Source organism: Oryza sativa, chromosome 4 (assembly GCF_034140825.1).
Source record: "Oryza sativa Japonica Group chromosome 4, ASM3414082v1".
NCBI lineage: Eukaryota > Viridiplantae > Streptophyta > Magnoliopsida > Poales > Poaceae > Oryza > Oryza sativa.
This window is the reverse complement of record NC_089038.1, coordinates 3,261,861-3,287,582: the sequence shown is the minus strand read 5'-3', so window position 1 is coordinate 3,287,582 and position 25,722 is coordinate 3,261,861. Positions and strand designations below refer to the sequence as shown.

Sequence of the window (25,722 nt, the reverse complement as noted above, 5' to 3'; positions counted from 1 at the left end):
CCGCAGATTTATTGAGAACTTTTCAAAGATCGCCAGACCAATGACTCGTCTGCTTCAGAAGGAAGTGAAGTACAAGTGGTCAGAGAGTTGTGAACAAAGTTTCCAAGAACTAAAGAAAAGGCTAGTGACTGTGCCTGTATTAATTTTGCCTGATTCGAGGAAAGGTTTCCAAGTGTATTGTGATGCATCCCGACTCGGTTTGGGTTGTGTGTTGATGCAAGAAGGAAAGGTGGTTGCCTATGCATCTAGGCAATTACGTCCTCATGAGAATAACTACCCAACGCATGACCTAGAATTGGCAGCTGTGGTGCATGCATTGAAGATTTGGCGTCATTATCTTTTTGGTAACCGTACAGAGATGTATACGGATCATAAAAGTTTGAAGTACATTTTCACTCAACCTGATTTGAACATGCGTCAGCGACGATGGTTAGAGTTGATTAAGGACTATGATATGGAAATCCACTATCACCCGGGGAAAGCAAATGTTGTAGCCGATGCCCTTAGCAGGAAAAGCTACTGTAATATGTCAGAAGGTCGACGTTTACCTTGGGTGTTATGCCAAGAATTTGAAAAGTTGAACTTGGGAATAGTCAGCAAAGGTTTTGTGGCCGCTTTAGAAGCTAAACCTACTCTGTTTGATCAAGTTAGAGAAGCTCAAGTGAATGATCTTGACATACAGGAAATAAAAAAGAACATGAGAAGAGGTAAAGCCATCGGTTATGTAGAAGATGAGCAAGGAACTGTGTGGTTAGGAGAAAGAATTTGCGTCCCAGAAAATAAGGAGTTGAAGGATACTATCATGAAAGAAGCTCATGAAACTTTGTATTCCATTTACCCTGGAAGCACTAAGATGTACCAAGATCTAAAGCAACAATTCTGGTGGGCTAGTATGCGACGTGAGATAGCAGAATATGTGGCTCTATGTGATGTTTGTCAACGGGTCAAGGCAGAACATCAGAAGCCAGCCGGTCTGTTACAACCGTTGAAGATTCCAGAGTGGAAGTGGGAAGAAATAGGAATGGATTTTATAACCGGTCTACCCAGAACGTCGGCAGGACATGATTCTATTTGGGTAGTGGTTGATAGGTTGACAAAAGTCGCTCACTTCATACCAGTCAAAACAACCTACACAGGGCATAAGCTTGCAGAGTTATATATGGCCAGAGTGGTCTGTTTGCATGGTGTTCCTAAGAAGATAGTGTCAGATAGAGGTAGCCAGTTTACTTCGAAGTTTTGGCAGAAATTACAATTAGAATTGGGTACCCGTTTGAATTTCAGTACCGCTTATCATCCTCAAACAGATGGTCAGACGGAAAGAGTAAACCAAATTTTAGAAGATATGTTGAGAGCCTGTGTTCTAGATTTTGGTGGGAGTTGGGATAAGAATTTGCCATACGCGGAATTCTCATATAACAACAGTTATCAAGCTAGTTTGCAAATGGCTCCGTATGAAGCATTATATGGTCGAAAGTGTCGTACGCCGCTTCTTTGGGATCAAACCGGTGAACGTCAAGTTTTTGGGACAGACATATTGCGACAGGCAGAAGAAAAAGTGAAGATTATCCAAGAAAGGTTGCGTGTTGCTCAGTCGTGTCAGAAGAGCTATGCCGACAATCGTCGCAGGGATTTGGCTTTTGAAGAGGGAGATTATGTATACCTTCGGGTTACGCCATTACGAGGTGTTCATCGTTTCCAAACCAAAGGGAAATTGGCACCGCGTTTTGTGGGACCTTTTAAGATCGTGAGTCAAAGAGGTGAAGTAGCTTATCAGTTAGAGTTGCCTCCGTCAATGGCGGGAATACATGACGTGTTCCACGTGTCTCAGTTGAAGAAGTGTTTGCGTGTACCTACGGAGAAAGCGGATCCTGATCATATAGAGCTTCAAGAAGATTTAACTTATGTTGAGAAGCCAGTCAGAATTTTGGAAGTAAGTGAGAGGAATACCAGGAATCGCGTTATACGGTTCTGCAAGGTTCAGTGGAGCAATCATTCAGAAGAAGAATCAACTTGGGAGCGAGAAGATGAATTGAAGTCAGCTCATCCTCATCTGTTCGCCAGTTCTTCTGAATCTCGAGGACGAGATTCTGTTTAAGGGGGGTAGGTTTGTCACGCCCTAAAAATCGCCTAAATTAAAAATGCACATTTTAAATCATTTTTAGAATTTTATTTTAAAAGCCTACAAGCTAAACCCTAATTTTCTAGGAAAATTTTCAATATAAAAATGAGCTAGATAAAATTTTATTAAATACTATGCTTGCTCCTCTATTTTCTAGAATTTTCTGGGAATTATTTGAGCAAGGGAAGTATTTTATTTAATTGAAACAACATTTCATAAATTGTTTTATTTGAAAAAGTCCAAAAAACCCCTCCCTATGCCGTTGGGCCGTTTCCGGCCCAACTCTCTCTCTCTCCCCGCGCGCGGCCCACGCTGGCCCAGCCGCCGCCCGCCCTCTTTCTCGTGGGACACTGACATGTGGGGCCCACATGTCAGGCCCTTCTCCTACCTCCGGCCGAGCCGCCCGAGCCGCCGCTTTGCCGCCGCCTTCCACCTCCAAATCCGCCTCAATCCGACCCCGATTCCTCCGGGTTTTTGAGGGGTTTTGTTCCTCTCGTTCTCCTCTTTCTTTTTCCCCAAGAATCGGAGCGAATCGTTGAGGATTTGATCCGAATCGAGTTCGTTTTGATTTTGTCCCTAAAACCGATTTTGGATTTTTCCCGAGTCGATTCCTCTCGTTTGGAGTTCGATCTCTTCAATCCAATGCTTTATAAAGCTTCCCCTCGTCGTCCTCTTCCGTTTGCCCCCTCTCTCGTCCTCTCCCGTGCCCCGTAGCGCCGCCGCCACGCGCGCCAAGCTCGTCGCCGCCGCCGGCCGTCTTCGGCGTCGTCGCCGCGCCGTCTCCGCCGTCGCCGCCGCTTGCCGCCGCCGCCAAGAGGTGCGCCGTGGTGAGGGGAACCTCGGCCGCCCGTCCTCCTTCGCCGCCGACCGCCGTAGCTCGCCGTCGCCGTCGACCCGAACCGCCGCCGTTGTCTTCCTCGTCGCCGGCCGTCGTCGTTCATCGTTTGTCGTCGTGGTGAGTACCATCGGGTTCGTCTCGATGTCCTCTACGCGTAGGTGCTCTCCAAATCCGCGGCCGACCATCCAAACGCCGGCGAGCTTGCTAACCCTAGCCGGCCGGCCATGGATGACGTCATGCTGACGTCATCATCTCCTTTTTCTTTTCTTTTTTCCAATTTTCTAATAGATTAAAACTTCAGAAAATCATAACTAAATAACCGTAGATCCGTTTCAGGTGGTTCAAGTTGCTAAATTTTTCTAAAATCAAGATCTACATGTTAAAAATATCCACATATACTGTTTATGCTTGTTTTTGTACTGTTTTGTTGATTTTTGTTTAATTGCTTTAGTTTCCGACGTTCCGGAGGAGAGCGTTTCCGTTGAGGAAGGTTCCGAAGCGTTTGCGGAAGCCCAAGGCAAGTCACACAGATCCCAAACAACCCTTTGAGCATGTTGAACCCGTTTAAAGCTATTATTTTATTTCAACTATGCATTGTTTTTGAATGTCATCGGGTGGTGAACTTTCCCAATAAATTAATGGCCGAAGATGATCTTTATTTTCCTATGGGTTATAATTTGATTAGCATGAACCTTATACATTGGATTGGTTCAGCTAAATGCTTTATGTAAGTTTGCTTAGCCATGCTTAGAAACATTAGCTAACTAAAGGGGTTAAATATAAATTATATCACATAATTATTATTGTTAATTATGGTTATATTCAATGGTAGCTCACGATGGTAAATCGTGTGATGAAAATTAATTGATAATTAAAACCTGGATATGGTGGGTTGTGAGCATATGGTTTTGATGGTTGTGCTCATGACAATTAAGGACCGGTTCGCGAGCTACAGTTGTGAAACATTTATCATGCCAACCACAAGCCAACGTGGGCAACGGCTTTATCTTTTGTATAGCGTGATTCATTATAGTGCGCCAGACTGAGAAGTGGCGAGAAGTCCATGGGGGTCGCTGGGGAGTCCATGCCTTGTTTATAAGGGGGTGATTATGATCCAGGAAAGGTGCGCTGTAATGGGTTATGTTGTGCGAGGGGTATTGTCACGACTCCTTTCCGAAGTACCGTGGTGGTATTGAGGCACATGGTGACATGATGTGGGGTTGTGTCTTGTGGGTACAGTGGTATACCTCTGATCAGAGTTTAATCTATTCGAATAGCCGTACCCGCGGTTATGGGTGAGTTGAGCAATGTTTTTCGTGATTAGTCTCACACTACTCATTAATGGTAATAATGTGATAATTAATTTAATTCCTGGTTTGGAATGGTTAATTCCTGGTTTGGAGGTTTAATTTGTTCAACTGGGGTTGGTTGTTCAAATGTGGTTGGGCCTATGCAACATGGGTGTGTTGTATGGTGTTTATTTAATATTGATTAATTATACAACTGTTTTACTATTCTCTTAAATATTTATTAAATGCTGTTTTCTGCAAATGAACTATATTATGCCATCCTTTGTTATCCTGTGCACTTGCATATTTGCTGTGTAGCTTGTTGAGTATGTCATATGCTCATTCTTGCAATATTCATTCATCAGAAGAGGAGTACCTCAGTGAAGGTGATGATCTGGAGGATTAGGCTTGTTCTCGGTTGAGATGCCTGTGGAGTGGAATCGCCATAGCTGTTCCGTAGTTTGTTATAGTTTTATTTCCGCTGCGTAGAATGTTTTCTTTGAGAGGAACTATCTACCTCTGTAATATTTTATTATTTGCGAATATTCGATAGTTAATTATTTGTACTCTATTATCAAATTGTCATTGTGTGCCTCGGTTGATTCCTGGACGAGGGTTTAACACACATGTAAGCGTTTGGAATTTTGGATAGAAATTCCGGGCGTGACACAAGTGGTCAGAAGAATGTGAGCAGAGTTTTCAAGAGTTGAAAAGTCGCTTAATATCAGCTCCTATTTTGATTTTACCTGATCCAAAAAAGGGTTTTCAAGTGTATTGCGATGCATCTAAGCTTGGGTTAGGATGTGTTCTGATGCAAGATGGGAAGGTGGTTGCCTATGCATCTCGTCAGTTACGTCCGCATGAGAAGAACTACCCTACTCATGATCTTGAGTTAGCTGCAGTAGTTCATGCGTTGAAGATTTGGCGTCATTATCTTTTCGGCACTCGTACAGAGGTGTATACCGATCACAAGAGTTTAAAATATATCTTTACTCAGCCAGATCTGAACATAAGACAACGGAGATGGTTGGAATTAATTAAGGATTATGACATGGGAATTCATTATCACCCGGGAAAGGCTAATGTTGTAGCAGACGCTCTTAGCAGGAAAGGCTATTGCAATGCTACGGAAGGACGACAGTTGCCATTGGAGTTATGCAAGGAATTTGAAAGGTTAAATTTGGGAATTGTCAGTAGAGGTTCCGTTGCAGCCTTAGAAGCGAAGCCCACTCTAATTGATCAAGTTAGAGAAGTCCAAATTAATGATTCTGATATTCAAGAAATCAAAAAGAATATGAGAAGAGGAAAAGCTATCGGTTTCTTGGAGGATGAGCAAGGAACTATATGGTTGGGTAAGAGAATCTGCGTCCCCGACAACAAAGATTTAAACGATGCAATTCTGAAAGAAGCTCATGATACTTTATACTCCATTCACCCTGGTAGTACCAAAATGTACCAGGATCTCAAGAAAAGATTTTGGTGGGCAAGTATGAAGCGTGAAATCGCAGAATACGTAGCAGTATGTGATGTTTGTCAGCGAGTTAAGGCAGAACATCAGAAACCCGCAGGTTTGCTGCAGCCTTTGAAGATTCCTGAATGGAAATGGGAGGAAATCGGTATGGATTTCATCACTGGTCTACCCAGAACGTCATCAGGCCATGACTCTATTTGGGTGATAGTCGACAGACTTACCAAAGTGGCTCATTTCATTCCGGTAAAGACAACTTATTCCGGAAGTCGGTTGGCAGAATTGTATATGGCAAAGATTGTGTGTTTGCATGGAGTCCCTAAGAAAATAGTGTCTGATCGAGGCAGTCAGTTTACTTCAAATTTTTGGAAGAAGCTTCAGGAAGAGATGAGTTCTAAATTGAACTTTAGTACTGCTTATCATCCGCAGACAGACGGACAAACCGAAAGGGTGAATCAGATTTTGGAAGATATGTTGAGAGCTTGTGCTTTAGATTTCGGTGGAAGTTGGGATAAGAATCTACCTTATGCAGAATTTTCGTACAACAACAGTTATCAAGCTAGTCTTCAGATGGCTCCTTACGAAGCACTGTATGGTCGGAAGTGCCGCACTCCGCTTTTGTGGGATCAAACGGGAGAACGTCAGGTTTTCGGGACGGATATCCTGAGGGAAGCAGAAGAAAAGGTGAAAATCATTCAAGAAAGATTGCGAGTGGCTCAGTCTCGTCATAAGAGTTATGCCGACAATCGCCGCAGAGATTTGAGTTTTGAAGAAGGAGATTATGTGTATCTTCGTGTCACGCCTCTTCGAGGAGTTCATCGTTTTCACACCAAAGGAAAATTGGCACCGCGTTTTGTGGGACCTTATAAGATTGTCAGTAGAAGAGGAGAGGTTGCTTATCAGTTGGAGTTACCTCAATCTTTGGCAGGAGTCCATAATGTGTTCCATGTGTCGCAATTGAAAAAGTGTTTAAGGGTACCTACCGAAGAAGCTAATCTTGAACAGATAGAGGTCCAAGAGGATCTGACCTATATTGAGAAACCAATCCGTATTTTGGAAATAGATGAGAGAAGAACCAGAAATCGAGTTATCCGTTTTTGCAAAGTCCAATGGAGTAATCACTCGGAAGAAGAATCAACTTGGGAACGAGAAGATGAATTGAAGTCAGTTCATCCGCATCTGTTCGCCAGTTTTTCCGAATCTCGAGGACGAGATTCTGTTTAAGGGGGTAGGTTTGTCACACCCTAAAAATCCAAAATTTATAAACTGTTGTTTAATTGGAATTATTAGAATTTATTTTTAAAAGCCTAGAAGAGAAGATCTAATTTTAATTAATAAATTCCAATATAAAATGGGGCCAGATAAAATTTCATTAAATACTTTGAGTGTCCAAGTATGTTCAAGATTTTTCTTGGAATTATTTGAGCATTGGAAGTATTTTTAACAATTCAAAGATCATTTCATTGATTAATTTAATTGGAAAAGTAATAATAATCCTCTTCCAAGTCTTGGGCCCTTTCCGGCCCATCTCCCTCTTTTGTGTGCACGGCCGTGCAGCCCTAGTCGGCCCAGCCGAGTTTCCCCCTTCTCTTTCTTTCTTTGCTTTGTTTTCAGCCAGCCCAAGACGAAAAGTCTAAATTGCCTCCCTCAACACTGTTTATCTTCTACCTCTAGCAGCCGAACTGAGACCGATTTGGCTCGGTTTTTCTCCTCCAAATATGACCTTTCCCCTTATCCTCCTGAGGGGAAATATTCCTCTTATCCTCCTCTATCTTTACCCCCAAAAAATCGGAGCTAATCGTTGAGTATCTTATCCGAATCGAACTCGTTTTCGAGTTTATCTCCAAAACCGAGTTTTTGATTTCCCGGATCGATTTCTTGCGGGAGGAGTCCGATCTCTTCAATCCAAGGCTATAAATAGGACCCCCTAGTCCTCCTCTTTCGTTTGCCCCCTATCCCGTGGTCTCCCGTGCCTCGTAGCGCCACCGCCACGTGCTCCACCCCACCGTCGTCGCCGGCCGAGTTCCATCCGCGTCGTGCCGCCGCCTCCGTCGTCGCCGCCGGTCGCCGTCACCACCGTAAGGTGCGCGGGAGGGTGGAGAAGCCCGGCCGCCTGACCCTCGAAGCCGCCGATCACCGGAGCCCCGTCGCCGCCGCCAACCGAAGCCGCGCCGCCGCTAGACCTCGTCGCCGGCCGTCGTCGTTCGTCGTTTGGTTCGAGGGTGAGTACCGTTGGGTTCGTCTCGTCGTCCTCTACGTGTACATGTCCTCCAAAGTCGCAGCCGACCATCCAATCTCCGGCGAGGTCGCCATCTTGGTCCGGCCATTGATGAGGTCATCATGACGTCATCATCGTTTTTCTTTTTCCTGTTTTTCTAATAGATTAACTCTTGAGAAATTCATAACTAAATCATCTTAGCTCGGTTTTAGTTGGTTCAAGTCTCTAAATTTTTCTGAAATTGAGATCTACATGTTAAAAATATCCACATATACTGTTCATGCTTGTTTATGTGCTGTTTTGGAGTTTTTGCTCTTTTCTGTTTAGATTCCGACGTTTTCTGAGAGTCCGTTTTCGCAGGAGAAGAATTTGAAGAGTTCCAAGGCCAGCAAAGCAAGTCACATAGATCCCAAACAACCCTTTGAGCATATTGATCCCGTTTAAAGCTACTGTTTTTATTTCAACTGTGCATTTATTTTCGAATGTCACCGGGTGGTGAGCCTTTCCCATTTAATTATGGCCAAGGATGACTTTATTTTCCTATGGGTTATAATTTGATTAGCTAGAACCTTATATATTGGTTTGGTTCAGCTAGATGCTTATAATAGATGCTTAGCCATGCTTAGAAGCAATAGCTCACTAATGGGATAAATCATGCTTCACTATCACTTATGGATATTTAATGGAAGTTCACGACGGTTGATCGTGATTGGTTAATTAATTATTTGCCAACTAAAACCTGATAATGGTGGGTTGTGAGCACATGGTTTTGATGGTCGTGCTCATGACAATTAAGGACCGGTTCACGAGTTTCGGTTGTGAAACATTAACCGTGCCAACCACAAGCCAGCGTGGGCAACGGCTTTATCTTTTGTATAGCATGGTTCATTGCGGGGCACTAGACTGAGAAGTGGCGGAGATAAGCCCACGGGGGTCGCTGGGGAGTCCATGCCTAGTTTATAAGGGGGTGATTATGATCCAGGAATGGTGCACTGTGGTGGATTGTGTTGTACGAGAGGTACTGTCACAGCTCCTTTCCGAGGTACCATGGTGGTATTGAGGCACATGGTGACATGATGTGGGGCTGTGTCTTGTGGGTACAGTGGTACACCTCTGATCAGAGTAAAACTATTCGAATAGCCGGGCCCGCGGTTATGGGCGGGTCTAACAATGTCTTTCGTGATTAGTTTCATACTTCTCACCATAATAAAAGATGCTATAACTGGAAATAATTTGTTTAGCTCCTGGTTTGGAATGGTATATTCCTGGTTTGGAGATAGAACTGTGCAGCCGGGATGGTTGTTCAGAATGGTTGGGCCTATGCAACAGGGTATGTTGTATAGCGTTGGATTAATATTGTTTAATTATCACTTAACTGTTTTATAATTCTCAAATATTTGCTAAAGGCTGCTTTTGCAAATGAGCCCTATATTATGCCATTCTTTGGTATCCTTTTGCACATGCATATTTGCTGCGTGACTTGCTGAGTATGTCATATACTCACCTTGCAATCATTCATCAGAGGAAGAGTTCTACAGTGATGCTGATGGTGTGGAGGATTAGGTATAGCCCTGGTCAAGCTGCCTGTGGAGTGGAGTCGTCTGCGCCGTTTATTTTATTTTCCGCTGCTTAGATCTTTATTGATTGAGAGGAACTATCTACCTCTGTAATGACATTTTATTCGCTTATTAATTAGAGTAATAATTGTACTCTATTATTAATTTGTTATTGTGTGCCTCGGCTGATTCCTGGACGAGGGTTCACACACATGTAAGCGTTTGGAATTTTGGATAGAAATTCCGGGCGTGACAATATACCATTCCAAACCAGGAGCTAATCAAATTATTACCAGTTATAGCATCTTTTATTATGATGAGAAGTGTGAGACTAATCACGAAAGATATTGTTAGACCCGCCCATAACCGCGGGCACGGCTATTCGAATAGTTTTACTCTAACCAGAGGTGTGCCACTGTACCCACAAGACACAGCCCCACAACATGTCACCATGTGCCTCAATACCACCACGGTACCTCGGAAAGGAGCTGTGACAGTACCCCTCGCACAACACACTCTACCACAGCGCACCTTTCCTGGATCATAATCACCCCCTTATAAACAAGGCATGGACTCCCCAGCGACCCCCGTGGGCTTATCTCCGCCACTTCTCAGTCTGGTGCTCCGCAATGAACCTATACAAAAGGTAAAGCCGTTGCCCACGCTGGCTTGTGGTTGGCACGGTTAATGTTTCACAACCGAAACTCGTGAACCGGTCCTTAATTGTCATGAGCACGACTCTCAAAACCATGTGCTCACAACCCACCATTATCAAGTTTTAGTTGGCAAGTAATTAATTAACCAATCACGATTGACCATCGTGAACTATCATTAAGCCATCATTAAATAATAGTGAGTCATAAGTTATCCCAATAGTGTGCTAATGTTTCTAAGCATGGCTAAGCAATTATATCTAATATCTAGCTGAACCAATATATAAAGCTCAACTAGTCAAGTTATAATAACCCAAGGTATCAAGGAATAAAGTAATCAATGCAAACAGGCCATAACAAAGGAATAGATTCACACCACCCAGTGACATTCGAAAATAAATGCACAATCAAAATAAATAGAGAATTTAAATATAGGATCAACATGCTCAAAGGATTGTGTTTCGGATCTGTGTGACTTGCCTTGCTGGCCTTGGAACTCCTCAAATTCTTCTCGTGCGAAAACGAACTCTCCGGAAACGTCGGAATCTAAACAGAAAAGAGCAAAAACACCAAAACAGCACATAAACAAGCATGAAAAGTACATGTGGATATTTTTAACATGTAGATCTCAATTTTAGAAAAATTTAGAGACTTGAACCAACTAAATCCGAGCTAAGATGAATTAGTTATGAATTTTCAAAGATTAAATCGGATTAAATCAATTATATGGGTTTTAATTGAATTATGACGCAATAATGAATTATTTTTGAAAAGGAAAAAGGGGTTTATTGCGTCAGCGGCTAGGGTTTGCGGTGGACCGGGTGCACGGCGGCGGCTCACGGAAACAAACGGCCGAGATCTTTCCATCCAAAACGGACGGCCGAGATCGACCGGTCCACGGCCGGACCACGAGAGACGACGACGACGATGTCGACGGTGACGTCACCACCGGCGGCGGCTCGGGCATGCAAACTCGTCAGCGAACGATGGCGCGACGGCACGAACGGAGGGCACCAGCACGTAGAGAGCGCCGCGGCGAACTCACCGGTGACCAAAACGGCGGCGGAAGATCAACGGACGGCGACGGCGTCGAGGAAAAGGCGGCGGAGAAGATCGGCTTGACGACGACGGCGGTGCTCCGGCGGTCTACAGCAACGATGGAGGGGCGGACAAGGACGGCGACGCGACGATGACCACGACGGCGGCCTTCCCGAGCGACGGCAACGACTGGAGCGACGGCGACGCACGGCTGGAGCGGCGGCGACAACAGCGGCGCGAGGTCTCACGGGGCTAGGGCGCTACCGACGGCGAGAGGCGAAGGCGAGGGTGGCGGCAGGTAGCGGCGGACTTGGGGGTCCTTTTAAAGGGGCAAGGAGGCGGCGGCGAAGGCCCACGGCGACCGGCAACGCGAAGGAAAGTTTAGGGTTCGGAGGAGAAAGATCGATCCAAATCGAACTCGAATCCTCCGCATCCGTCCGCCTACCTTCTCTAGCTCCAATAACCCCGTGGATGCTTTGGATTGGTTGCATGCCGAGGGAAAAAGTTAGACACCGTGCAGTGCAACGATGAGGAGAAAGTCATCTTTGCCGCTCACCAACTGCAGGGGCCCGCATATCTATGGTCGGACCACTTCCAGGCTACGCAGCCAGAGGGGCAGCCTACTACTTGGGCTCGCTTCACCGCCGCTTTCCGGAGGACCCATGTGCCTGCCGGAGTCATGGCCCTTAAGAAAAGGGAATTCCGAGAGTTGAAGCAAGGCAACCGCTCTGTGATGGAGTATTTGCATGAGTTTAACAACCTGGCCCGGTACGCCCCGGAGGATGTTCGTGAAGATGAGGAGAAGCAAGAGAAGTTCTTGGCAGGAATGGACCCTGAGCTGTCCGTGCGTCTGGTCTCTGGGGACTATCCGGATTTCCAACGTCTGGTGGAGAAGAGCATCCGCTTGGAAGCCAAGCACAAGGAACTGGAGTCGCACAAGCGTCGCTTGGCGAATTTCCGCAATCAACCGGGGGCTAACCAAAGGGTCCACTACACCAATCCCTATCCAGGGGGAATCCTCCTCGCAGCAGCAACAGCAGCAGCAACCATGCTCCGCGCCCCGACCTCAATTCGTGGTGCGCGTCCCACAGCCGCAGCAACAGCAGAGTCAGCAAGGGACCCGTGCGCCTGTCCTCCTGCGCCCGTTGTGCAGCCTAGTCAAGGCCGCAGAGACATTCAAGGTCAACAGCGTCTATGCTTCAACTGCTTCGAGCCCGGGCACTTTGCGGATAAATGCCCAAAGCCGAGGCGCAAGCAAGGCCAAGCGCCTCCCCGCCCCAACAACGGTGGTAAGGATGTCATTCGGGGTCGTGCGAACCACGTGACTACCGAGGATGTGCTGACAACTCCAGACGTCATCGTTGATACATTCCTCATTCATTCCATCCTTGCTACCATTTTGTTCGACTCTGGAGCTTCCCACTCATTTATATCTGTGCCATTCGTGGGGAGAAATCAGTTGGGGGTAGAAAGGCTTAGGAACCCTCTGCTCATCACCACCCCTGGAGGGGTTATGACAGCAATGTATTATAGCCCTGCCGTTCCTATTGAAATCCAGGGAATTCCTTTTCCCTCGGATCTGATTCTTCTAGACACCAAGAACTTGGATGTGATCCTTGGGATGAATTGGTTGGCTCAATTCCAAGGAGTAGTGGATTGCGCAAAATGCACTGTCACTCTGTACCGAGGGCCGGAACAACCGGTTGTTTTCTTTGCCCCCCCAACCTCTGTCGGCAGTTCAGAACTTCATCAGATAGGACTGTCAGAAATCCCCATCGTCAGTGAGTTTGGAGATGTGTTTCCGGATGAACTACCCGGTATGCCGCCCAAGCGAGAGATTGAGTTCCGGATAGATCTTGCTCCAGGAACAACTCCTCTGTACAGGCGACCCTACCGTATGGCAGCAAATGAACTGCCCGAAGTCAAGAAACAGTTGGAAGAGTTAAAAGAAAAGGGGTACATACGGCCGAGCACTTCCCCCTGGGGTGCTCCTGTGATTTTTGTGGAGAAGAAAGATAAGACAAAGAGGATGTGCGTTGACTATAGAGCTCTCAATGAAGTTACTATCAAAAACAAGTACCCTCTTCCCCGGATCGACGATCTGTTCGATCAGCTTAAAGGTGCCACGGTATTCTCCAAGATTGATCTTCGCTCCGGATATCACCAATTGCGTATCTGTGAAGAAGATATCCCGAAGACCGGATTCACCACGCGTTATGGACTGTATGAATTCACGGTGATGTCGTTCGGGCTGACCAATGCTCCTGCCTTCTTCATGAACTTAATGAACAAAGTGTTCATGGAATACTTGGATAAGTTTGTTGTGGTTTTCATCGACGACATCCTGGTAAACTCACAATCAGAGGAAGACCATCAACAGCATCTCCGTCTGGTGTTGGGAATGTTGCGGGAACATCAATTGTATGCCAAGCTTAGCAAGTGTGAGTTCCGGTTGTCCGAAGTCAAATTCTTAGGGCACGTGATATCTGCTAAAGGAGTTGCTGTGGACACTGAAACAGTGACCGCCGTCACTGATTGGAAGCAACCCAAGACAGTTACTTAGGTTCGCAGCTTTTTGGGTTTGGCAGGATACTACCGGAGGTTCATCGAGAACTTCTCCAAAATCGCTCGACCCATGACACAGTTGTTGAAGAAAGAAGAAAAATTTGTGTGGAGCCCGCAATGCGAGAAGGCGTTCCAAACTCTCAAGGAAAAGCTGGTTTCCTCGCCAGTTTTAATCTTACCAGATACTCGCAAGGACTTCATAGTGTACTGTGACGCTTCGCGCCAAGGATTGGGGTGCGTGCTCATGCAGGAAGGTCATGTGGTAGCCTATGCCTCACGCCAGCTATGGCCTCATGAAGGCAACTACCCTACCCATGATTTGGAGTTGGCCGCTGTGGTTCATGCTCTAAAAATCTGGCGGCATTATCTCATTGGGAATCGCTGCGAAATATATACCGATCATAAGAGTTTGAAATACATCTTCACCCAGTCGGATCTGAATCTTCGGCAGAGAAGATGGTTAGAGCTCATCAAGGATTATGATGTGGGAATCCACTATCACCCTGGTAAGGCCAACATGGTCGCAGACGCGCTGAGTCGAAAAAGCCGTTGCAACACTCTTGGCGTCCGTGGCATTCCACCGGAACTTCATCAACAGATGGAAGCCTTGAACCTAAGCATAGTTGGTCGTGGATTCTTGGCTACGCTGGAAGCCAAGCCTACCTTGGTCGATCAAATCCACGAGACTCAGAAGAATGATCCAGATATGCATGGGATCCTCAAGAATATGAAACAAAGTAAAGCCGCTGGTTTCACAGAAGATGAACATGGAACCCTATGGAATGGAATCGTGTATGCGTTCCGGACGACAAGGAACTTAAACAGCTGATACTTCAGGAAGCTCACAAAAGTCCTTATTCCATCCACCCTGGCAGTACGAAGATGTACTTAGACTTGAAAGGAAAATACTGGTGGGTTAGTATGAAGCGGGAAATTGCAGAGTTCGTGGCCCTTTGTGATGTGTGCCAGCGTGTCAAGGCAGAGCATCAACGGCCGGCCGGACTTCTACAACCTCTACAAGTACCAGAATGGAAATGGGATGAAATTGGGATGGATTTTATCACCGGACTTCCAAAAAGCCAAGGCGGTTATGACTCTATATGGGTAGTCGTGGACCGACTAACCAAGGTAGCTCGGTTCATTCCCGTGAAGACCACCTATGGAGGGAACAAACTAGCTGAACTCTACTTCGCTAGGATCGTGAGTCTCCATGGCGTTCCTAAGAAAACTGTATCTGATCGGGGAAGCCAGTTCACCTCTCATTTCTGGAAGAAGCTCCAAGAAGACAGACGGATAGACCGAGCGTTTAAATCAGATCCTAGAAGATATGCTTCGTGCATGTGTCCTAGATTTTGGGAAGACATGGGATAAGAGTCTCCCCTACGCCGAGTTCTCCTACAATAACAGCTACCAAGCCAGCATACAGATGGCACCGTACGAAGCGTTGTATGGCCGCAAATGCCGGACACCACTATTGTGGGACCAAGTTGGGGAAAGCCAAGTGTTCGGGACCGATATCTTGAGAGAAGCTGAAGCGAAGGTCAGGACCATTCGGGAGAATCTAAAGGTGGCCCAGTCTCGGCAGATGAGTTATGCAGACAACCGACGCCGTGACCTAGAATTCGCAGTGGATGACTTTGTGTATCTCCGGGTCACGCCGTTGCGAGGCGTACACCGGTTTCAGACGAAAGGGAAGCTCGCACCTCGGTTTGTGGGTCCTTTCCGTATCATTGCTCGACGCGGAGAAGTCGCTTACCAGTTGGAGCTGCCCGCCTCCTTGGGCAATGTGCATGATGTGTTCCATGTGTCGCAACTCAAGAAATGCCGTCGAGTGCCGTCTGAGCAGGCCGACTCAGAGCAGATTGAAGTTCGCGAAGACTTGACCTACGTGGAGAGACCGGTGAAAATCCTGGACGCCATGGAGCGCAGCACCAGGAACCGGGTAATCCGTTTTTGCAAGGTCCAATGGAGCAACCACGCCGAGGAAGAAGCTACTTGGGAGCCCATCCCGATCTCTTCGTCAGTTCTTCCGAATCTCGGGGTCGAGATTCCGTTTAAGGGGGTAGGTTTGTCACGTCCCAAAACGACTCTAAAATATATCCCTTAAATGATGCCTAGAATAATTAAAATCCGTGTGAAAGCCTCCAACAATTAAAATGTGGAAAGTTAAAAGCCAAATAAGGCTTAGAGGATTTTTGTAAATTTCCTAAAAGCCTAAAACGCGTAAATAAATATTAGTGGAATTTTCAGAGCACAAATAATAATTATTAAGAAATAAACAAAGTTAAAATTATTTTATAAAAAGAAAAACCGTAAAAGTCCCCATTCCCTCCCTTGGGCCGGCCCGGCCCATCTCTCCTCCCCCCTCTCTCTCTCTCTCCTCTCCCCGCGGCCCACTCGGCCTCTCCCCGCGCGCGCGCCGCTGACGGGCGGGCCCGCCCGCCACCCTCGCTGACAGGTGGGGCCCACTCGTCATCCCCTATTTAAACCCTCCCCGCGCCTCCCTCGTCCGTTTCCGCCCCTTGCCGCACCGTCTCCCCGCCAGAATCGAGCTCGCGTAGTCGCCCTCTCTCTCCTCCGTCGCCGACGACCTCCGGCCGGCCTTCTCCGCTCGCCGGGACCGTCTCCCGCCCCGGCGTCGCCTCCTCCGGCTTCGCCGCACCGCCGTCGACCCCGTCCACCCCCTCGCCGAGTCCGCCGACCGCCGGAACGCCGTCGACCCCGTCGACCCGAGCCGCGCCGCCGCCTTCCTCCGCTCCGGCCGCCTTTTTCGTCGTCACCGTCGACCTAGGGTGAGCCGTGGACCGCCGCCTCTTTTCCCCCTTCCCTTCCCCTCTCTCGGCCGCCGCTCCGCCGTGCCTATGGCCGCCGCCGGCGACCATAGGGGCGCGGGCGCCGCCTCCCGCCGACCGCGCCGAGTGGCCACCTTCGGGCGCGCCGAGTGGCCGCCGTGTGGGGCCCGGCCGTCAGCCGCCCGCGCCCTTTGGTGCGGCTGACGCGTGGGGCCCACGGCGCCGGCCGGTGCGAGCTCGGGTGCGCCCGGTCCACCGTGGACCATGAGGCTGCCGCGTGGGCCCCACTCCCGTGGACCCGGTCCGCGCGCCCCCTCTCCTCGGCTGACGCAATAAACCCTTTTTAATTTAAAATTTAAATGAAGAGATTCGCAAATATTCATTTAAAGAGCATATAAACTTCAAATGGCCATAACTTGGCCATTTGAACTCGGAATTGGACCGTTCAAGTCTCTTTTTTTTCCTTAAGAAGTCAAGAACCCATTTTTGTGCTTTGTTCCTACTTGTTATACGGAGTTTATTAGAGTAAAAGCCCTTTTATTTTCCGTTGGTCGTGTAGACGTTGCAGCTTCGGAAGATCCGCTCTTCGTGGAGGTTGAAGCCGACGTTTAGGAAAGTGAGCAAGGCAAGTCACATCATCCTTGAACATATTGAATCCCAGTTTATAAAATTATTTTGATTTAAATTATTGCATTATCGCTTTATTTAAATTCCCGCGTTATCACTATTTTATCTAGCCATGCCTATTTACCTTTGTTATGACCTTATTATTGTTATTGTTATTATTTCCTTGTTCACCCTAGAATAAACAAAACCCCAACTAGTGGACACTCTACTCATGGTACCACTAGTATGATTTTAGGTAGTTGCTTCGCTAGTTAATTAGGCAACATTAGGTGGTTTTACATCTCTAGACTTTGGGAATACTCTTATCACCTGGACACTATGGAATGGTTGGATTATTGTGGAATTGGATTCACACCTCCCCCTCTATTCAAAACCCTCAAAATGGTTTTAGGCTGGGCTCGGGGTGCATGGTTTTGATAGTAGCACCTCGGCCATATAAGGACCGGTCTTCGGGCCTCTGTTGCAAAGCACTACCGTACTTCCACATGTCTAGTGGGTAAGGCTTAGTTTGTGGCTCAGTCTGGTTATAAACAAAAGTACACGGATGGAGATGGACGAAGTCGGGGGTCGATGGACATCTCTAGGGCAAATGAAGGCTACACGAGCTGCGGCCCGGTAGTCGAGATGTTATGGCACAGGGCCGGTGTCCTGCTGCTAGGGGCTCAGTCCTGCCTACCTGTCCCGGGGGTTCCGGCCATAGGTGGGGTTGGGTCGGTACTCTTGTTTATGGCTAGGATGGGTTGGAAACTATGTCATGTCTTCCGTCCGTATACCGTGGTGGTATGTGGCACGTGGTTACACGTGAGGAAGATGTGTCTTGTGGGTAAAGATGTACACCTCTGATCAGAGTATAACCTATTCGAATAGCCGCGCCCTCGGTTATGGGCAAGCCGAGCAATGTACCCAAGTTAGTGTTTTAATTCTTAAAACCTGCCTAACAGCTAAAATGTGGAATGGATGGCCTGGGTTGGCTTGGGACGAGCTGGGAGCCAGGGTCGGGTTGCCAGTTCGGTCTGAATCATCGTAGTCCTTGGGTTAAGGCAGGTTCGTGTGGGTTCACGGCCTTGGTTAATAATATTGTATAGCTCTAGGATCGTGTTTACAAAGTAGCTTCGAGCAACTAAGTGACTTTTAATGCTGTTTACTGCAAACCCTAACCCCCTATATTATGGCTCCCTTGTGCTCCCTTGCATTTATTCTGCACTTGTAGGTGTGTCTTGTTGAGTACAGTGGTTGTACTCAGTCTTGCTCAATTTTTCCCAAACCCAGAAGAGGAGCCCCTGGATGATGAAGGCTTTGGTGTCTAGCTCGTGCCTGTCGTGAAGCGCCTGTGGTCGTCGCCCTAGTCTTCCGCTGATTTTCGTTTGTCTTCTTGTGTGCTGGGTCTTCGCCGCCCATGTAATAAATTAATTAATTACGCTTCCACTTGTTAAACTCTGAATTGTATCAACTTTTGGTGTACCTTGCCTCCTGGGACAAGGAATAATGCACGCACGTAAGGAACGCCCATTGTGTTATTTCCGGTCGTGACAATTGTTGCTGTGGTGGCTTGCTGAGTACGGTTGGTACTCACCCTTGCAAAATACAAACTTAATCAGAGGTCGGAGATGAAGCTTCGGAGGATCCCTACGCTTACTACCAGGAGGGTGATGAAGACGATGGCGCTCAGTAGGTCTTAGTTACGGTCGTTGCCTGTGGCAATGGCGTGCCGCTGCCTTAACTCCGCTGCCTTATCTGCTCGGTCCGATGATCTAAGACTATGCCTGCGGGCTTATGATGTAATAACTAGCACTAGACTCTCGTGTATGTGCATTTGGTATGTCAGCTATGAAATCGTGTGTACCAGACTACTTGATCCAGGAAAATGGTATTGTTTACACGATTGATTCCTGTGATAAAAAAAGTGGGTCCACAGCAGGTAGGATCACATAGCATGGACGCCATGCAAACTCAGGATGAAACCACCTGCCCCGTTGATGAAATCATGCAGCGGATACCATGTGAGCTACCGCCAAAAACAAGGAGCTGCCATACGATTGCACGGAAGAGGAGCTTGACGCTTATGTGGCAGCAGAAGTGAAGAGGCAATTGAAGCCTCGGAGTCCAGAAAAGAAGATTCCTATAGACCCGAGATCCAAGAACTTCTTCAAGAAGATGTCGGGATTAGTCATGGAGGCCTTAAAGCTAACGGACTATGAGTGAACTCCTAGGAAAGCTTATTATGGAAAGTCCAAACCAGTCCCTCAGCTTGGAGAGCAACCAAACCAGGAGGTCGAGCCGTTGGTGACCGGGGAAGAAATTGGAATAAAACAATTTATTTCTGACACTGGGCTAACTAAGGCTCAGGTGCTTAAAGGCGCACTAATCCCAAAGGCGGAAGTGAAATACCAGTTCGAACTCGGTAAACCGCTTGTTAAGCCTGAGCAGTTGCAGTCCCTACCGACACAGATGTACTGATTTCATCAACGGTACATGGAAATGAGCGCCAACGGTAGAGAGATGTTCGGAGCGAGGATCAGAAACTCTGACTTCTTCCAAGGAGAAGATGTTCTCTGGATCCATTTCAAGGATATCTACGAATTATACCAGCTGGACGCCCTCAACGTCTCTCTTCTGAGCGCATGGATTTTGTAAGTATCATTGAGTTAGATTTCTTGCGTTCCTTTAATTAGCACCTTGTATATATGTACACCATATATAATAATTCCTTCTATCGTTGAAGAATGGAGATTCAAAGGGCCCGATGGCGGGGGGTTTTCAATACTGGATTCATCGACCCTCAGAAAATAAACGTCGAAATGATCGACAAGTATCCGAAAGACAAAGAGGACAATCTCGTCCATCTATTGACGTAGCAGCATTACAAGACGAAGATACTGCTGCCGTACAACACAGAGTTTCATATATCATCTCATGCAAATTGTAGATTCCACTGGGTCCTTTTACTTTTCGACTTGGAGGCATGTAGAGTCAATGTTTATGACTCAATGGATAAAAAGGAGCCTACTTTTGACCAGTTTTTTTTATTGTCATATGTTCTAATGTTATTACGAATTTTTCTATTGCTAGCTACTATAGGGAGGATCTCGGATAATAATTAATCATAGCTTTAAACTCTATGTAGGGCTTGGGGTCGGTTCCGTCAATTGGTCCGCGGCACTTGGAAAGAAAAACTTAGCCGGAGGTTCAATTTTCCAGTGAGTACATGCTCTAAAATTATATTGAATCTCTAATTCAAATATAAGTGTATATTAAATCTCTCGTCGTTTGTCATGTATATCTAGTGTGCAAAGCAGAGCCAGGGAACTAACTTGTGCGGCTACTACGTATGCGAGTATTGCCGCTGCATTGCAACCCAAATCTACACCACAAGAGAGCTCGATGTACGTATAAACCATTCGAACTTTCATTGCGTACGTATCGATTTCTTTTTTACTAATTAATTTCATACATTCATATATAGGTTATTCACATGAGGGACAACTTCACACATAAGGAATTTATCGCGGCTGTTCAAGAAGAACACATGGGATTCATCAACGAAAAAGTTCTTGATCCCGAGGGTGAATTCTACTATGACAGATCGACAATTTATAAGTCGTTATCTTCTGAGATAACGCCGACGTCGAAGCCGTAGCTAGGACATAATGAATTGTAATACATGTCTATATTTATATATGTACACATTTACTTTAGTGTAAATATATATTTTGGTCATATATGCACATAAAATGTTAAGTGCTTTAAATTATATGTATCGTCTAATATATATATATATATATATATATATATATTATGCATATATATGTATTGAAACATATATATGCATATTATATGTATAAACTATGCAGCAACAGGGCCATGCAAATAAAAAAAAAAGGATCTTTAGTCCCGGTTATTTCACCCGGGACTAAAGAAAGCGATCTTTAGTTCCGGATTTGTAGTCCTGATTGGATAACTGGGACTAACGGGGGTTACGAACCGGGACTAATAAGGGTTTCTCCACCAGTGAATACCTTGCTAGATTCTTAAAACATGAATATAAATTATATTGCTCTGCTCGCAGTATTCACCTTATTCTCCATGGCAGCAGGGCCTCCTTCTCATACAGGTGCATATGTAGGTTGCCATTATCCACAAATTCATATACCAGGAAAAGGTCGGTGTTCTTCTGCCTACGCCAGCACATGAAATCAATAATGTTCGAGCTGTCCTTCATTCCCCAACCAAGAAGTTCAACAAGATTCTTCTGCTTTGCTCTACTGATGGTCTGGACTTCGTCAAAAAAGTCCTTGTTTCCTGCTCTGGATTCCCTCAAGATCTTCTTAACAGCCACTTCACGGCCCAATTGTGTCAAGAAACCTTTGTGGACTTCACCGAACGCACCTGCTCCAATCTTATTATCCATTGAAAAATGGTTTGTTGCAGCAGCCAAGTGGTGGTAGTTGAACCGACAAGCCCCACGAGTTCCCTTGTCAAATTCACGGTTTGTTTTTCTCCACTTCCACCATGAGAGAATGGACCACAACAGGAGCACCAATATGAGACCTCCTCCAATTGAGAACCCTATGGCAATGGCTTTCTTGTGATCTGCATCGATGTAACGGCAGATCGGTGACAAATTATTGACGATACTAGCAAAAATTTGAGGAGCTCTACCATGGTGCATATATATCCAACTCCAACACGCGTAAACTGTATGGTCGCACGACGATACTATGTAACTAAGTAAAATTTAATAAAAAAATGGTTAGTGTATATGACTTTACTTGATTCATATCTCCAGTTGAACATTTTACATATATTTTAAAAGTTTAATACTTTGTACAATTACAAATTTATTTTTTGTTGCATTACAATCATTCAATTATTCAACCATTATCCGAGAAGGAAACTATGTTGAAATTATAACAGAGAGGAGCAATGATCGATGAGGGTTAGATTTTTGTTTAATGGACCGGGTGCGAAAATTGATTACGCAAGAAAGCTATAGAAACTCAATTTTAATTTACACATACACTATAAAAAAACCAGTATTCAACTTTAAAAAACCAATTTTCTAGATGAGGGTTTTTTTTTTCAGACGGGTATGGTCATCGGAGAGAAAATGCCGCCTACGAAAATGGGAACCCTGTGCAAGTTTGTGGTCCGCCTGAGAAGATATGTTTTGGCAGGCGGACCACATAAGGACACCGCTTGTGAAAATCATCTTTGCAGGCGGACCACATAAGGCGTCGCTTGCGATTATTGCAGGCGGACTCCTTATATGGTCCGTTTGCGAAGTTGATTTTCACAAGCACACCGTTTGATGCACCACTTGATTCTGCCTGCAAATATAAGGCTAAATAGCATTCTTCCTCCCCGAGCACTGTTCTTTTCATCCGAAATATCTCTCTCCGAAAATTAAAATATAAGGGCTGGGGGAGATTTTGAACTTCAAATCTTTGAGAGATTTTTTTATAGTGGTTAGATCTAGGGTTAATTGGATCCATGCCACTACAAATATGCCAAATTAGAAAAATATCACTACTATTCGTGTTATTGGCTACGTGCCACTAGAATTTTGGAAAATTGGATCCATGCCACTTCGTGGCATTTTCCATCCACTCGCCGTTGACGCCGTCTCTCAGCGGCGCCACTTCGCGTGCGTGGACGAAGTGCAGAGCAGAAGAAGCAGCGGGACTATCCGCCACAGTGCCGCCATCGTCCCCCACCTCTCCATCCCCTCCCGCCCCACACCGCCATCGCTCACCACCTCGCCGTCCCCTCCCGCCCTGCGCTGCCTTCTGTCACGCCTGGAATTTCTATCCAAAATTCCAAACGCTTACATGTGTGTTAAACCCTCGTCCAGGAATCAACCGAGGAACACAACGACAATTTGATAATAGAGTACAAATAAATAACTATTTAATATTCGCAAATAATAAATTATTACAGAGGTAGATAGTTCCTCTCAAAAAAAAATAACATTCTACGCAGTGGAAAAAAATAAAACTATAACAAACTACGGAACAGCTATGGCGACTCCACTCCACAGGCATCTTAACCAAGAACAAGCCTAAACCTCCAGATCATCACCTTCACTGAGATACTCCTCTTCTGATGAATGAATGTTGCAAGAATGAGCATATGACATACTCAACAAGTCACACAGCAAATATGCAAGTGCATAGGATAACAAAGGATGGCATGATATAGCTCATTTGTAGAAAACAACATTTAATAAATATTTAAGAGAATAGTAAAACAGTTGTATAATTAATCAATATTAAATAAACACCATACAACACACCCATGTTGCATAGGCCCAACCACATTTGAACAACCAACCCCAGTTGAACAAATTAAACCTCCAAACCAGGAATTATCCATTCCAAACCAGGAGTCAAATTAATTACCACATTATTACCATTAATGAATAGTGCGAGACTAATCACGAAAAACATTGCTCAACTCACCCATAACCGCGGGTACGGCTATTCGAATAGTTTAAACTCTGATCAGAGGTGTACCACTGTACCCACAAGACACAACCCCACATCATGTCACCATGTGCCTCAATACCACCACGGTACCTCGGAAAGGAGTTGTGACAATACCCCTCGCACAACATAACCCATTACAGCGCACCTTTCCTGGATCATAATCACCCCCTTATAAACAAGGCATGGACTCCCCAGCGACCCCCATGGACTTCTCGCCACTTCTCAGTCTGCCGCACTATAATGAATCACGCTATACAAAAGATAAAGCCGTTGCCCACGCTGGCTTGTGGTTGGCACGATAAACGTTTCACAACAGTAGCTCGCGAACCGGTCCTTAATTGTCATGAGCACAACCATCAAAACCATATGCTCACAACCCACCTTAACCAGGTTTTAAATTATCAATTAATTATCCTTACACGATTAACCATCGTGAGCTACCATTTAATGTAACCATAATTAAAATAATAATATAATTTAGATTTTACCCCTTTAGTTAGCTTATGTTTCTAAGCATGGCTAAGCAAACATACATATAGCATTTAGCTGAACCAATCCAATATATAAGGTTCATGCTAATCAAATTATAACCCATAGGAAAATAAAGTCATCTTCGGCCATTATATAATTGGGAAAAGGTTCACCACCCGATGATATTCGAAAACAATGCATAGTTGAAATTAAGTAATAGCTTTAAACAGCTTCAACATGCTCAAAGGTTTGTTTGGGATTTGTGTGACTTGCCTTGGGCTTCCACAAATGCTTCGGAACCTTCCTCAACGGAAACGCTCTCCTCCGGAACGTCGGAAATTAAAGCAATTAAACAAAAATCAGCAAAACAGTACAAAAACAAGCATAAACAGTACATGTGGATATTTTTAACATGTAGATCTTGATTTTAGAAAAATTTAGCAACTTGAACCACCTGAAACGGATCTACGGTTATTTAGTTATGATTTTCCGAAGTTTTAATCTATTAGAAAAAAGAAAAAGAGGATATGATGACGTCATCATGACGTCATCCATGGCCGGCCGGCTCGGGTTGGCGACCTCGCCGGAGCTAGGGCGGTCGGCCGGGTGATTGGAGGACACCTACGCGTAGAGGACGACGAGGCGAACCCAACGGTACTCACCACAACGCCTATCGATGACCGACGACGGCCGGCGACGAGAGAGGCGGCGGCGGCGGCTCGGTTGACCGGCGGCGGCGAGCTACGGCAGTCGGCGGCGAAAAAGGATGGGCGGCCGAGCTTCTCCACCCCTTGGCGCACCTCTTGGCGACGGCGGCAAGCGGCGGCGACGGCGGAGGCGGCGCGGCGGCGCAGCCGGAGACGGCCGGCGGCGGCGGCGGGCTAAAAGGCGGCGGCGCGGCGGCTAGGAGGCACGGGAGACCACGGGAGAGAGGGCAAACGAAAGAGGGCAACGAGGTGGTCCTATATATAAGCTTGGATTGAAGAGATCGGACTCCAAACGAGAGGAATCGCTTCGGGAAATCAAAAACTCGGTTTTGGAGATAAACTCGAAAACGAGTTTGATTCGGATAAAATACCCAACGATTTGCTCCGATTCTTGAGGGGAAAGATAGAGGAGAACGAGAGGATCAAAACCCCTCAAAAATCCGGAAGAATCGGGGTCGGATTGGAGCGGATTTGGAGAGGAGAAAGGGCGGCTCGGGCTCGGCAAGACCGGCCGGCCGGAGGTTGAAGAGAGGTCCGACAGGTGGGCCCCACCTGTCGGCCTCCTTGTGAGAGAGGGGCGGGCGGCGGCTAGGTGGGCCGGCTCGGCCGACTTTGGGCCGGCTTGGCCGCTCGGGAAGGAAAGGATGTTGGGCCGAATTCGGCCCAACGGCTTAGGAAGGGGTTTTTTGAACTTTTTCCAATAAAATAATTTGTGAAAAGTTGTTTCAATTATTAAAAATACTTCCCTTGCTCAAATAATTCCCAGAAAAATCTAGAAAATAGAGGAGCAAGCATAGTATTTAATAAAATTTTATCTAGCTTATTTTTATGTTGAAAATTTTCCTAGAAAATTAGGGTTTAGCTTGTAGGCTTTTAAAATAATTTCTAAAAATGAT

At 46.0% G+C, this 25,722-nt stretch overlaps 1 long non-coding RNA gene and 1 pseudogene across 1 annotated transcript; both read left to right on the top strand.

The window, feature by feature from the left end:
- The window catches only part of LOC136355938 (uncharacterized), a 99,669-nt pseudogene that overhangs the window by 27,172 nt on the left and 46,775 nt on the right, over positions 1–25,722 (top strand).
- On the top strand, positions 7,421–9,787 carry LOC136355939 (uncharacterized). The gene is made up of 2 exons (XR_010740528.1): positions 7,421–7,936; positions 8,293–9,787. It is a non-coding gene; the product is annotated as an uncharacterized lncRNA (long non-coding RNA).